Source organism: Myxine glutinosa, chromosome 9, assembly GCF_964187855.1.
Source record: "Myxine glutinosa chromosome 9, kmMyxGlut1.1, whole genome shotgun sequence".
In the NCBI taxonomy this organism is placed as follows: domain Eukaryota; kingdom Metazoa; phylum Chordata; class Myxini; order Myxiniformes; family Myxinidae; genus Myxine; species Myxine glutinosa.
The window spans coordinates 114490610-114501157 of NC_136269.1; the positions used below are offsets into that span (position 1 = coordinate 114490610).

Consider the following 10548-nt stretch of genomic DNA (forward strand, 5'->3'; position numbering starts at 1 on the left):
CTCACACCATCTGCATCCACTCACCTGAGGTGACAGGTACTCCACACCATGCCATGTTTTGATTATTTTTTATGATGCAAATGTTTGGATTGTGAGACGCATCATGACGTGGGTGTGACATTGTGCGTAATTCCATCTCTCCCTCCTTATGAGGATTGATGATGAATTGGTGATGGCAAATTTTGAAGTAACGGGATTGTGGAGACGAATTTGGTATAGGGGAAATATGGGGAAGACGTGACAGTAGTGACGAATTTGTAAATGTGTAGATTTTTGTACATATGGGGTGGGAACAAGGGTAGGGTAGGTGACAGGGGGGTGACGTACGGTAGGGACGAGCTTTCTCACTTCGGCCTCCGTACGCATTTCACCTTGCATTGCCTTATTGACGTGTACCCTTGTGACCTTACCCCTCGCTCAATTGTCTTTCTTTTGTCTCCCACATGACCTGTGCGCCATTGGGTGCCGATGGGAGCGTGCGTGAGGTGGCCATTGTGCGCCCGAGATTCCCAGAACCAGCATGCATTGCGTTGATGTACCACTTTATGGACCGCTGTTCTGCGGCCAAGTACCACTTGATGGACCCCAGGTTCTGGGGCAGGGCACCTCTGTTGGAAACCGGCCATAGTGGCCAGGGAATCTTGCTTGCGGACCTCGGTAAGGTGGCACCTATGCCAAAGAGGTGGACCACCCTTAGTTGGCCCCTGAGGCCCTAAATAATAATAAAAAACGAACACAAGTTGTGCTTTTTATTATGTCCAAATAGGCCGCATGAAGCCTGAAGACGTCGGGAAGAACATCGGCCCAGCAGAGAAAGAGAAGACCACCACCAGTTGTTTTGTTGTGTTTATTATGAACCATGGTAACCGCACCGGATGGTGTTTTTGGGTGCTTTGTGGTGTTTGGGTGCTTTTGGGTGCTTTGGTGGTATTGGTACTGGTGCATCGATGCAATGCGTGCTGTCTCCTCCCTCCCAACAGGAATTTCTTTTTCTTGTTCCCTAAAAAGAAAAAAAAAAAAAGAGAAAAACACAGGTCCTGGGTTGCGTTGTAAATAAGAAATCACGTCATTGTAAATAATGCTCCCCACCGTAAATGTATAGTTTGAGAATAATTCCGTAATTCGGTTAGCTGTGGGCTTGAGTCTGTTAGACAGGATGCAATGCAATAGGGGGACATACTTATTTGTGTTTTAAAATTGTCACACTCAGGGTCAGGTTAATTGTAGAGGGAATTACACCTACATGTCACACTCAGTTAAGTCTAGTAGGCCCGAGGACGTGCCTGAAGAAAGGAGGGTGCAGTGTAACGATTTTGAGAAGTGTAACGGGTTTTGAGAAGTGTAACGGGTTTTGAGGAGTGTAACAATTTTGGAGGAAGGGTAACGGATGTGAAGAGTATGGTTTTGGTATGGTAACATCCTGGTAATGTAAATAATGGTCGCAGCCGTCCTCCTAATTAATTTCATAGAACATACACGCAGGTCACGATATATCTTTTAAATAGTGTATTTCCTTATTCCATGTAGGCTAAGTATGTGTTTTCCACTAGATTGACTTTGCATTGTATCAAACAAAATAAGCATAGGCCCTTCCAGTTTCCCCAAAACCTCCCTTCCAATTGCCTTCTGCATTTTGGCTGGTTTTCTTCAAACCACCATTGGCCACGAGGTAAGGTTGGGGAAGAAAGGCGTGTCTCCACCTCGTCGTAAGAGGGAAGGAGTGAACCAGCCCTAACAGCCAATCAACACCGCGGTGAGTGACCCGGTAGGCGTGCCCTCGGAGTCGGCGGCTTGATTCCGCCGGAGGTGATAAAAGCGACTGCAGGGGACTGCTTTAGGAGTCCAGATGAGAGATGACTGGAGATGAGCTGGAGAAGAGATGACTGGAGAGGAGCAACGAGGCTGCACCAAAGAGAGGCCTTGAGAGATACGCTGGGGGATGACCTGGAAGAGGAGCGCAATCCACCGCAAGCCCTACCTACCTACCTACCTGCCTGCCTGCAATACCCCCCTGTCGTTGGAGAGACGCGCTGAACGGAGGGAGACGGCTCCACCCCAGGAAGAGGAGCAGGTGTGCCGAGCCAGCGCGTGACGGCCGCGGATACGCGACGGAGGTTTTCCCGCCAAAACCGCGAGGGGTGCTGCGGCCTCCGACCTTGCCTTCCTCCACGCGTCCACCTCAGCTATTCCTTCCTGCAATATCCACCGTGTGAGTGTGAACGTCCTGTCCTACTCGTTTGTCTTGGGGATTAAGTAAATGAAATAGAATAAGTTAACAATGCACTGTGTGACTGCTCTTTTCCATCTATTGCTGTAAATAATATTGGTCGCTCTAAAATATTGCTTGTGTGTGTATAATAAATCTGTTCTTCCTCCGTATTCTTCTTCTTCTTTTTCATTCTCTTGCGATCGCTTTAGAGATTTCCCGATTGAATATCCGTGGGGCGATCTGGTCAACGTCGGGTGAAATCGGGTTTTAATCGGGGAGTAACTGTTCGGACGCGGTTAAATACACCACCGCTCGGTCCATATAACATCTAAAAGCCGCGTCTGTAACAATACGTTTCTTAGTTTTACTGGCCTTCAGCTGCAAGTAATTATCATGACACCGTGAAACAAAAGTTTGGATACTCTCTGTAGTCTGTTTCACTGTCCTTAAGATATACCCAGCAATAACTGTATCGTCAGCATATTTCAGTTTTTAAATGCAATAATTTGTATATAAAATGAAAAGCAAAGGGGTTTTGATGATACACAGCCTTGTGGTGTTCCAATGTTAACAATCAAATGCTCAGGAAGAGTGGTCTTAACCTGAACCTGTTGAATTTGATCCTGTGAAACAATGCTGGTTCACCAAATCCATGACATTCCATCCAACACCTGGATTTTGCAGATGAGGTGATGATGACGTGATGTGTTTGAATCGTATTGAACGCTGAGGAAAAAAAAAAATCAATGAATGTTGCTCGTTCTTAGCAGCCAATATTGTCCATATGTTGCAGAAGACCGTTTACCAAAGTCAACACTGCGTCATGAACAGATTTATTTGTTGGTATGGAAACATGACAACTGAGGGCGGTGCAACAGGTCGTAGTCATTGAACTGTTTTGGTTTAGGTTTCTTTGGAACAGCAACGATAATGGCTGACTTCTAGCAGGATGTCATTGTGTGCATGTCTACAGATTGCTGGAAGAGTGCTGAAAATGGAACTGCCAGTCAATGTGCACATTCTTTCAGTACCTTGCCACATCCTGTCTGACGCATGGATATAAAGCCCTTTCTAACCACTGACACTGAATCATTGATCAACTCACTGATATAAATGTTTAGTGCTTTATATGTGGGGTGGAAAGCTGAAAATTTGCAGACTGCTGCAACTCAAATCCAATATCCCAGGAAAAATCTTGCAAAACCAGGAAAATTTTCGTAAATAAAAGTTGGCCAATGCAGCCATGGTCTGCTCACTGGGGGGGGGGGGGGGGGGGTCGGTGGGGTCACATAACCCAAGACAATGGAGCTTCCACTACTAGAAATGGTTGCTATGCAATGCTAACTCATGCCTCTTCCGCCTCTTATTAGTCCCCTACTGATTTCACCAGAGGGGACTATAGGTTTACTCTCCGTCTGTCCATCCATCCCACCCACCTGTGGTGTTTCAGGCTTTTTTCCCATACCCTTTCACATATTCAATTGAAACTTGGCACATTTCTTTATTGGGCCAAGTTACAGAACACGTTCGAGTTTCAGGGCGTTTCGTCAATTTTACACAGAGTTATGGCATTTTTAGAAATATCACATCAGCATTCACAATGTCGTGGCACGGGGTGTTCGAGCGCAGCTGTTGATGGCAGGCTGAGGTTGCAGGCATCGTCGGGGAGCATTGCGGTGGTTGAGTGGTGAATGTCTAATAGTGGTATGATTGTGGTTAACCTGGCGTGGTGAAGCGAGCGTGGTTGAGCGGTAATGATGAATAAAAGTGCAATGTTTGTTGTTGATTCTTGTTGTGGAGGAAGGCGATTGCAGTTTAGTGGTGCAGAGATGGTTGGTAGTTTGGCAGGGGTTAGTTGTGGTTGAGGTGGCTGGTTGTGGTGGTGGTGACGATTTGAAATTTGCATGCATTTTTGAATCCTGTTTGGCGCGAATATGCAAATGTGAACAACTTTGCTGCTTTTCTTCCACGGTGACTCGATGGGGATAGCGCTTTGCTTTAGAGATGAAGGAAGTGAGAAAGAAAGCAAATCCCAGCAAATCCCACACAACGCATATATCTCCCTTGAAATCCACCAGACAAAAGGGAGGAAAAGGGTTGATTGATGTGGTTTGCCAGATAAGTTGAAGGTATGGTGTTTCAAGTTTGGATTGATGCCATGTGTATTGTGGCCATTGATGGTTTATGATATTGTGATTGGTCATGTAGAGAGGATAGAGGTTTTGGTGAGTGGGTGAGTGAGGAGGTGGTTGGGAGTGCCACACTGTTTGACGAATATTGCTTTTTATCGTCAGGGTGGAAAACTCTGGTTTCCCTTGATATCACTAACCACAGAATGCTCTCCCAGAGAAGAAGGGAAGTTGGAAGTGGATTGCAAGAGTAGAGGTGGATGAGATGGAGGAGCGGTTGCAACAGGAGGAGGTCGTGGGAATGGCACAACATGGGAAGAATGGATTGGGGTGGATGAAGCATGAGCTCTGGGGAAAGGCATGTGGGTAAGATAGTTGAGGGGGAGGTGAGCAGAAAGGCGGAGTAGAGGAGATATGTGAAAACAGTCGGACAGGCACAGCAAGGTACTTGGAATCGGTGGGAAGCTGTGTTGGTGAGGGCATTGAAGTGTCAATAGATTTGGAGGACAGAGCCAATATGGTTGAATTTACTGTTGTAGACAATGTATGATGTGCTTCCATCCCCAGCAAGCTTGACGGGGTTGTTGCAAGAGGAGAGCGACTCTTCGTGTGGGATCTGGGAACAATGCAGCATGCACTGAGTGCATGCTCTGTAACATTGGCAGCAGAAAGATAAAGAAGGCGGCACGATCAAGTGCTGGTGGTGGTAGTGGAGATGGTCCAACAAGAGGTGATGAGATGGAGAGAGAGAGGAGAGGGAGAGAGAGTAAGAGAGAGAGAGAGAGAGAGAGGGGGGGGGGGGTAGTGAAGAAGAAGGCTGATTGGAGAGAGGTGTTGTTTGTCAAAGAGGGCCAATTACAGACTTGGCATTTAATATGGAATTTTTTTTTGTTGGGGTGAACTTACTTTTCAAGATGACTTAGAACCAAAAGTTCATGAGAATGATGTTGAAATTATTCTAGATTTTGTTAATGTGACCTTAAAAAGAAACAAAAATCACATTTGACATTTCGAAGCAAATAAATTGATCCTTGAAAGTGATGTAAACTGATATCGAACTCAATTCACGCACGCACAGTACTGTGTTAAACTTCTGTGCGTTTTCCAGAAGTATCTCTTTATTTTGCACATCAGCCAAAAATTTTTTTAACAAAAACAAAATTTAAATTACGCCTGGGATTACGGACAGTAAAATTACAGTTCAGTACTTCGTGTAACCCCCACGAGCATTCAGGAGAGCACGTACACGTTGAGGCATGCTGTTCACGAGATTTGCCAAGGTTTGGACAGGAATCGCTCGCCATGCAGTTACAATAGCCTGCTGCAATTCACGCACAGAGGCAGGCTGCTGGTCCAAGTTGTCGATTTGACGCGTTAATTCTGCCCACAAGTTCTCCATCGGATTCATATCCGGGGACATGGCAGGCCACTCCATATGCTCTACACCACGGTCAGCAAGAAAGTGTTGGATCATGCGAGCACGATGATGCCGTGCATTGTCATCTTTGAAGACAAAGTTTCCTCGAAAGGCTGCACGAACAAATGGAAGCAATATTTCTTCCAGAATGGCCCTGTGCTTGTACTGGTTCAGGTTTCCATTCAGAACAACCAGGTCAGTTTTGCCACCTGCATGAAAAGCAGCCCAAATGGTCACTCCACCACCTCCAGCTTGGACTCTTGGCACTATACAATCTTCGTTGTAGGCTTCATGCACTTGTCTGCGCACTCGGACGCGGCCATCTTGACGATAGACCAGAAATCTAGACTCGTCACTGAATATCACGTGATTCCAGTGTCCTGGCTGCCATTGACGGTGCTCTCTGGCCCACTGCAATCGGCGCTGGCGGTGTTGTCTGGCCAGACGTGGCTTTCTCAGGGGACGCCTGGCACGATAGCCTGCTTGAACCAGTCGTTGTTCGACTAGCCTTCTGGATACAGGCACATTTGTCAGTTGCTGCCACTCAGCCCTAAGCCGATTAGCTGACTTGGTACGGCCATTGCGGACTAACCGGTGCAGCTGGCGATCATCCCTCCTTGTGGTTCTGCGGGGACGTCCTGGCCTCGGCATTGGAGTAGGGACACCCCTCTGAGCATTTCGTTTCAGGATCTTTGACACCTGACCATGAGTGATGCCATACTGCCAAGCAATAGCACGCTGTTTCATGCCGGAATTTCGTAAAGCCACCACTAAATGACAAACAGCATTGTCGATTTGACGGACCATCTCCAGGGGAAGCGGCAATAACTTTTGTAGATGTGCAGCAGTTGTTTTCCACTAATACATAACGCAACAACCCTTATATACCCGATTGCGAAGCCAATCGTCAAATGTACCTGTCCATACATTTTGTCACGCCACCTCTGATATAATCCTGTTATTGACGTCTTGCTGCGACAGACAATCAGTGACATGGTTCTTTTAACAAAGAAATAACCGAAGCGTAAAAGAAACTCACCAGATTGATATACCGAGTTCAGAAATTAAACCCAAGTCAAGAAAAAAAAAATTCCATATTAAATGCCAAGTCTGTAGTAAGAAGCAGGAGGAAGAGGAAGAGGACGAGGTGGAAGGTAATAGGTCTGTGAAATGCTTGGATTGGCAGGTGGTGGCAGACCTGGACCCAGACGTAATTGGTATTCTGGGAGGAGATCTGCATAACAAGGTTGCGGCCTGACATTGTCATCTGGTCAGGTGCAACAAGGCAGTTCATCTTGGGGAAATTGTCAGTACCTTGGGAAGAGAACATGGAGGCGGTGCATGAGAGGAAGAGGGGAAAGTACAGTGAGCTGGAGGCGGAGTTTCGGGAGAAGGATGGACGAGTTTCCTGTCTGCCATTTGAGGTGGGGTGCATTGGGTATATTGGCAATTCCTTTTATGCATTTCTTGCTCGACTTTGAGTGCATGGAACAGAAATAAGGAGGATGTGCGAGAGAATGACACAAGCTGCCTTGTAAGCTGGGCTCACCTTGGATTTGGAGGAAATTTATGGAGGCTGGTTGAATGGTTTAGGTAGAGGTTGAGTGTTTGGTGGTTCTTTCAGCTCAAAGGGGTACAGTAGTAACTGAGAGTGGAAGAGAAATGGAGGTGTTTGTCGTTGTTGGTTTCGGCAGTGTATGTTATGAGGCTAGTTGTTTGGTTGTGTGTGTGTATGTGTGTGTGTGTGTGTGTTTTGTGTGTGTGTGTGTGTGTGTGTGTGTTTGTGTGTCTGTGTTTTTGCATGTGTTTTGCTGTTGAGTTGTGAAGGTTATAACGGTGAATGGTTGGTTGTGTGCTCCACCATTATTATTATTTATATATATTTTTATTTTTTTTGGTGCTGTCTATTCTGGGAGTGGAAGCTGTTGTTTTGTTGTTGTAGTTTGTGTTCTCTCTGACTGGGGGTGGAAGTATGTATGCATCCATGTCTAGTTTGTGCATGTTGAGGCATATGTGCCCCTGCTGGCCCAACTTAGCTGACCGTATTTATGTTGAAGTGTCGAAGCGGAATGATGCTGAGGACTTCGACTGAAGACCTGGTCGGTCAGTGAGGGACACTTGTGACCAGATGTGTTTCAAAGTTATATATGTACTAGCAGAGTACCCCTCAACGATGGGGGTTTATAGATGTCTCACCTGAAACGAGGAATTCTTTTTGGAGTGTGCATTAGCAGAAATGGGAAATCAGTATACATATTGAGTAAGCAGTTATTGCAATGGGTGTAGCTGGTAACCTTGGCAACCTCATTCCATTCCAACAGTGAAGATTTCCAATCTGTGCTTGTTTCACCTCCAAAGTACTGCATGGGAGTGAGGGTGGTATGATGAAAGCTCGGCTGGGAATCAGATTTAGGCATTTTTTGGGCCTACCGCCTGAGAGAAGATCACCAAATTTCTTTCCATACCAACCGACCACCTGCAGGCAACAATCCCACTCCACATCGGTTCTTCAGCCCCCGACCTTCCACCTCTCTATACTCCCCATGGATTCGCTTTCGGCAATTTCCATTTGGTATTTTTCACAGCATTTCCTTCTGGTTTCTCATTCGATGATCCATAGATCAGTTGTTTCCGTTTCACTTTTCAACATCAGTTTCACTTTGAGATATCAGTTTACGATTTGTCATTCCAACTTGTGATGTGACGTGGATAGTGCATGGAAAAGGTCATTAAAACCGATTTTTGGGAGAATTTATTTTCGATTTTCTGAGGGGTATAAAGTGTTGTAAGGGTCTTAAGGGTCACAAAGGGGTCTAAAGTGTTTAAAGGGTCTAATGCTATTAAAAGGGCATAATGGGAGTCTAACTGGGTATAAGAGCGAAAGAGCAAAACGGGTCAAAGGTCTCCAAAGGGTCTTAAAATGTCCAAATGGTCTTAAATTTTCCAAAGGGTCTTAAAAGGTCAATAGGTCTGAAAGGTGATGATGAAGATGGGTACAGGGTGGGCCAAAAGTAACCATACATAGGGAAAATAAACACTTTTATGAAATTACTCCAATAACGTAAGTTTTGCCGATTAACCTCTCCATTGACGTAAAAATTGGCTTCATCGGTAAACAAGATCCCAGATGAGAAGTTTGCGTCATCGTTCAATTTGCTTAATGCCCATTCACAAAATTCCATCCGTCTGTCCGGGTGCTGCGCCATATGCAATTTGTACGGATGCCATTTGTTTGCTTTCAAAATGCACCTGATACTCGATCTGCTGACACCGCTTTCTGCAGACATCCGTCGTGTACTTTTTAGGGGACTCCGTGTAAGCGTTGTTAGTATTCTGTCCGTTGTATCTTCATCTGTGGCTGTACGTCTGCGACCACTTTTAAAAACCCTATGTATGGCTACTTATGGCCCACCCTGTATATCTCAAAGGGTGTGAAGGGGCCTAAAGGGTGTAAAGGTCTAAGAGGTATGAATGGTCTAATGGGATCTAAAGGGTGTAAAGGAGTGAAGCTGCAGTAAATAAATTAATTCAGGAGGGCAACACTGCAATAAAAGGCAAATGACCTCATGACTGTTTAAAACAGCTATTCAGGTGCATCATGGTTAAAAATCTGATTGTATAAAATTTATTTGAGATTAACTTTTTCTGCTAAAAGCAGAAAGGTCCCAAACAAAAAACAAAACAACTCACCTTTTTGTGAGGCAGTTGTTGGAGGTTTACCCGTTGGCATGTGGTGCCATGTGTGTTGTGCGGCAGTCATTGTATATATGGATCTACCCTAGTTTATGATGATGCCCCATGGGTCCCGTAACGACTCCAAATCTTGTTTTTCACCATTCTAACTTGCGTCATTGAATACGTCGCTGATCTGGCTTTAATTTAATGTATTTGTTTAATCTGCGCGACTTGTAATTTTCAAACTACAGCTTATGGGAACTTATAACGGCCTTGGTTAAGAACGCACCAATTGTCCCGATCACCCTAGAACTAGATCATCCCGACCTAATTCAACGAGATGTTCCAAATCTGTTTTGCTGTCAGACAATCGGAACGCGCTCTCTAAACGACTACATAGGTACAGTAAACGGATCAAAATCGCTTGTTTTAAACTATAGGACGTATATTTGGAGGGTGTAAATTTGGAGGTGTATATTTGGTAAAGTTAGCTAATGTGGTAACATTTTTTTTTCTTCCTAAAAACTTTTTTCACGCTTGAGAGTTATGTCGGTAGATTAGTTTAATTACCTTAAAATTTATGTATAGGTCATGTTTGAACTATTTCTGGTTTTTGAATGATTAGCGCATTTGAAAGATCATGTGACTCCTTCTTCGCCGATCTTACAAATCAGGGTAACATCTTAATTGAAATATTTCATGATAAAATATTTGATGATTAGAACTCACCATCTCACCAATTAAATCAGTATCCGGGTTGAAATCCGAAACAATTTAGCTTTCTATAAAGCATTGTATATATTTATCTACCTTTGGAGATCATGGCGACAGGTGGTGACATAGGCATTTATAGCTTGTGAATTGTGAGGAAATAACTGTTTAAAACCCCCTACCTCGGTGCATCGTGGGAAAAAAATTATCCAGTAAAGTTTTGTGCCGATTAACCTTGGGAGCTCAGAGGAGTAGTGTCACAAACAAGCAAACAAACAAAAAAGAAAAAAAAAGTGTGTGTGTGTGTGTGTGTGTGTGTGTGTGTGTGTGTGTGTGTGTGTGTGTGTGTGTGTGTGTGTGTGTGTGTGTGTGTTTCCATCTCCGACTTCATTTTCATTGACACTTTT

General features: G+C 44.8%; 1 protein-coding gene across 1 annotated transcript in view; it reads left to right on the plus strand.

The window, feature by feature from the left end:
• NRXN2 (neurexin 2) overlaps nucleotides 1-10548 on the plus strand; it is an 871230-nt gene that overhangs the window by 278175 nt on the left and 582507 nt on the right. The gene's annotated exons all lie outside the window — the stretch shown is intronic.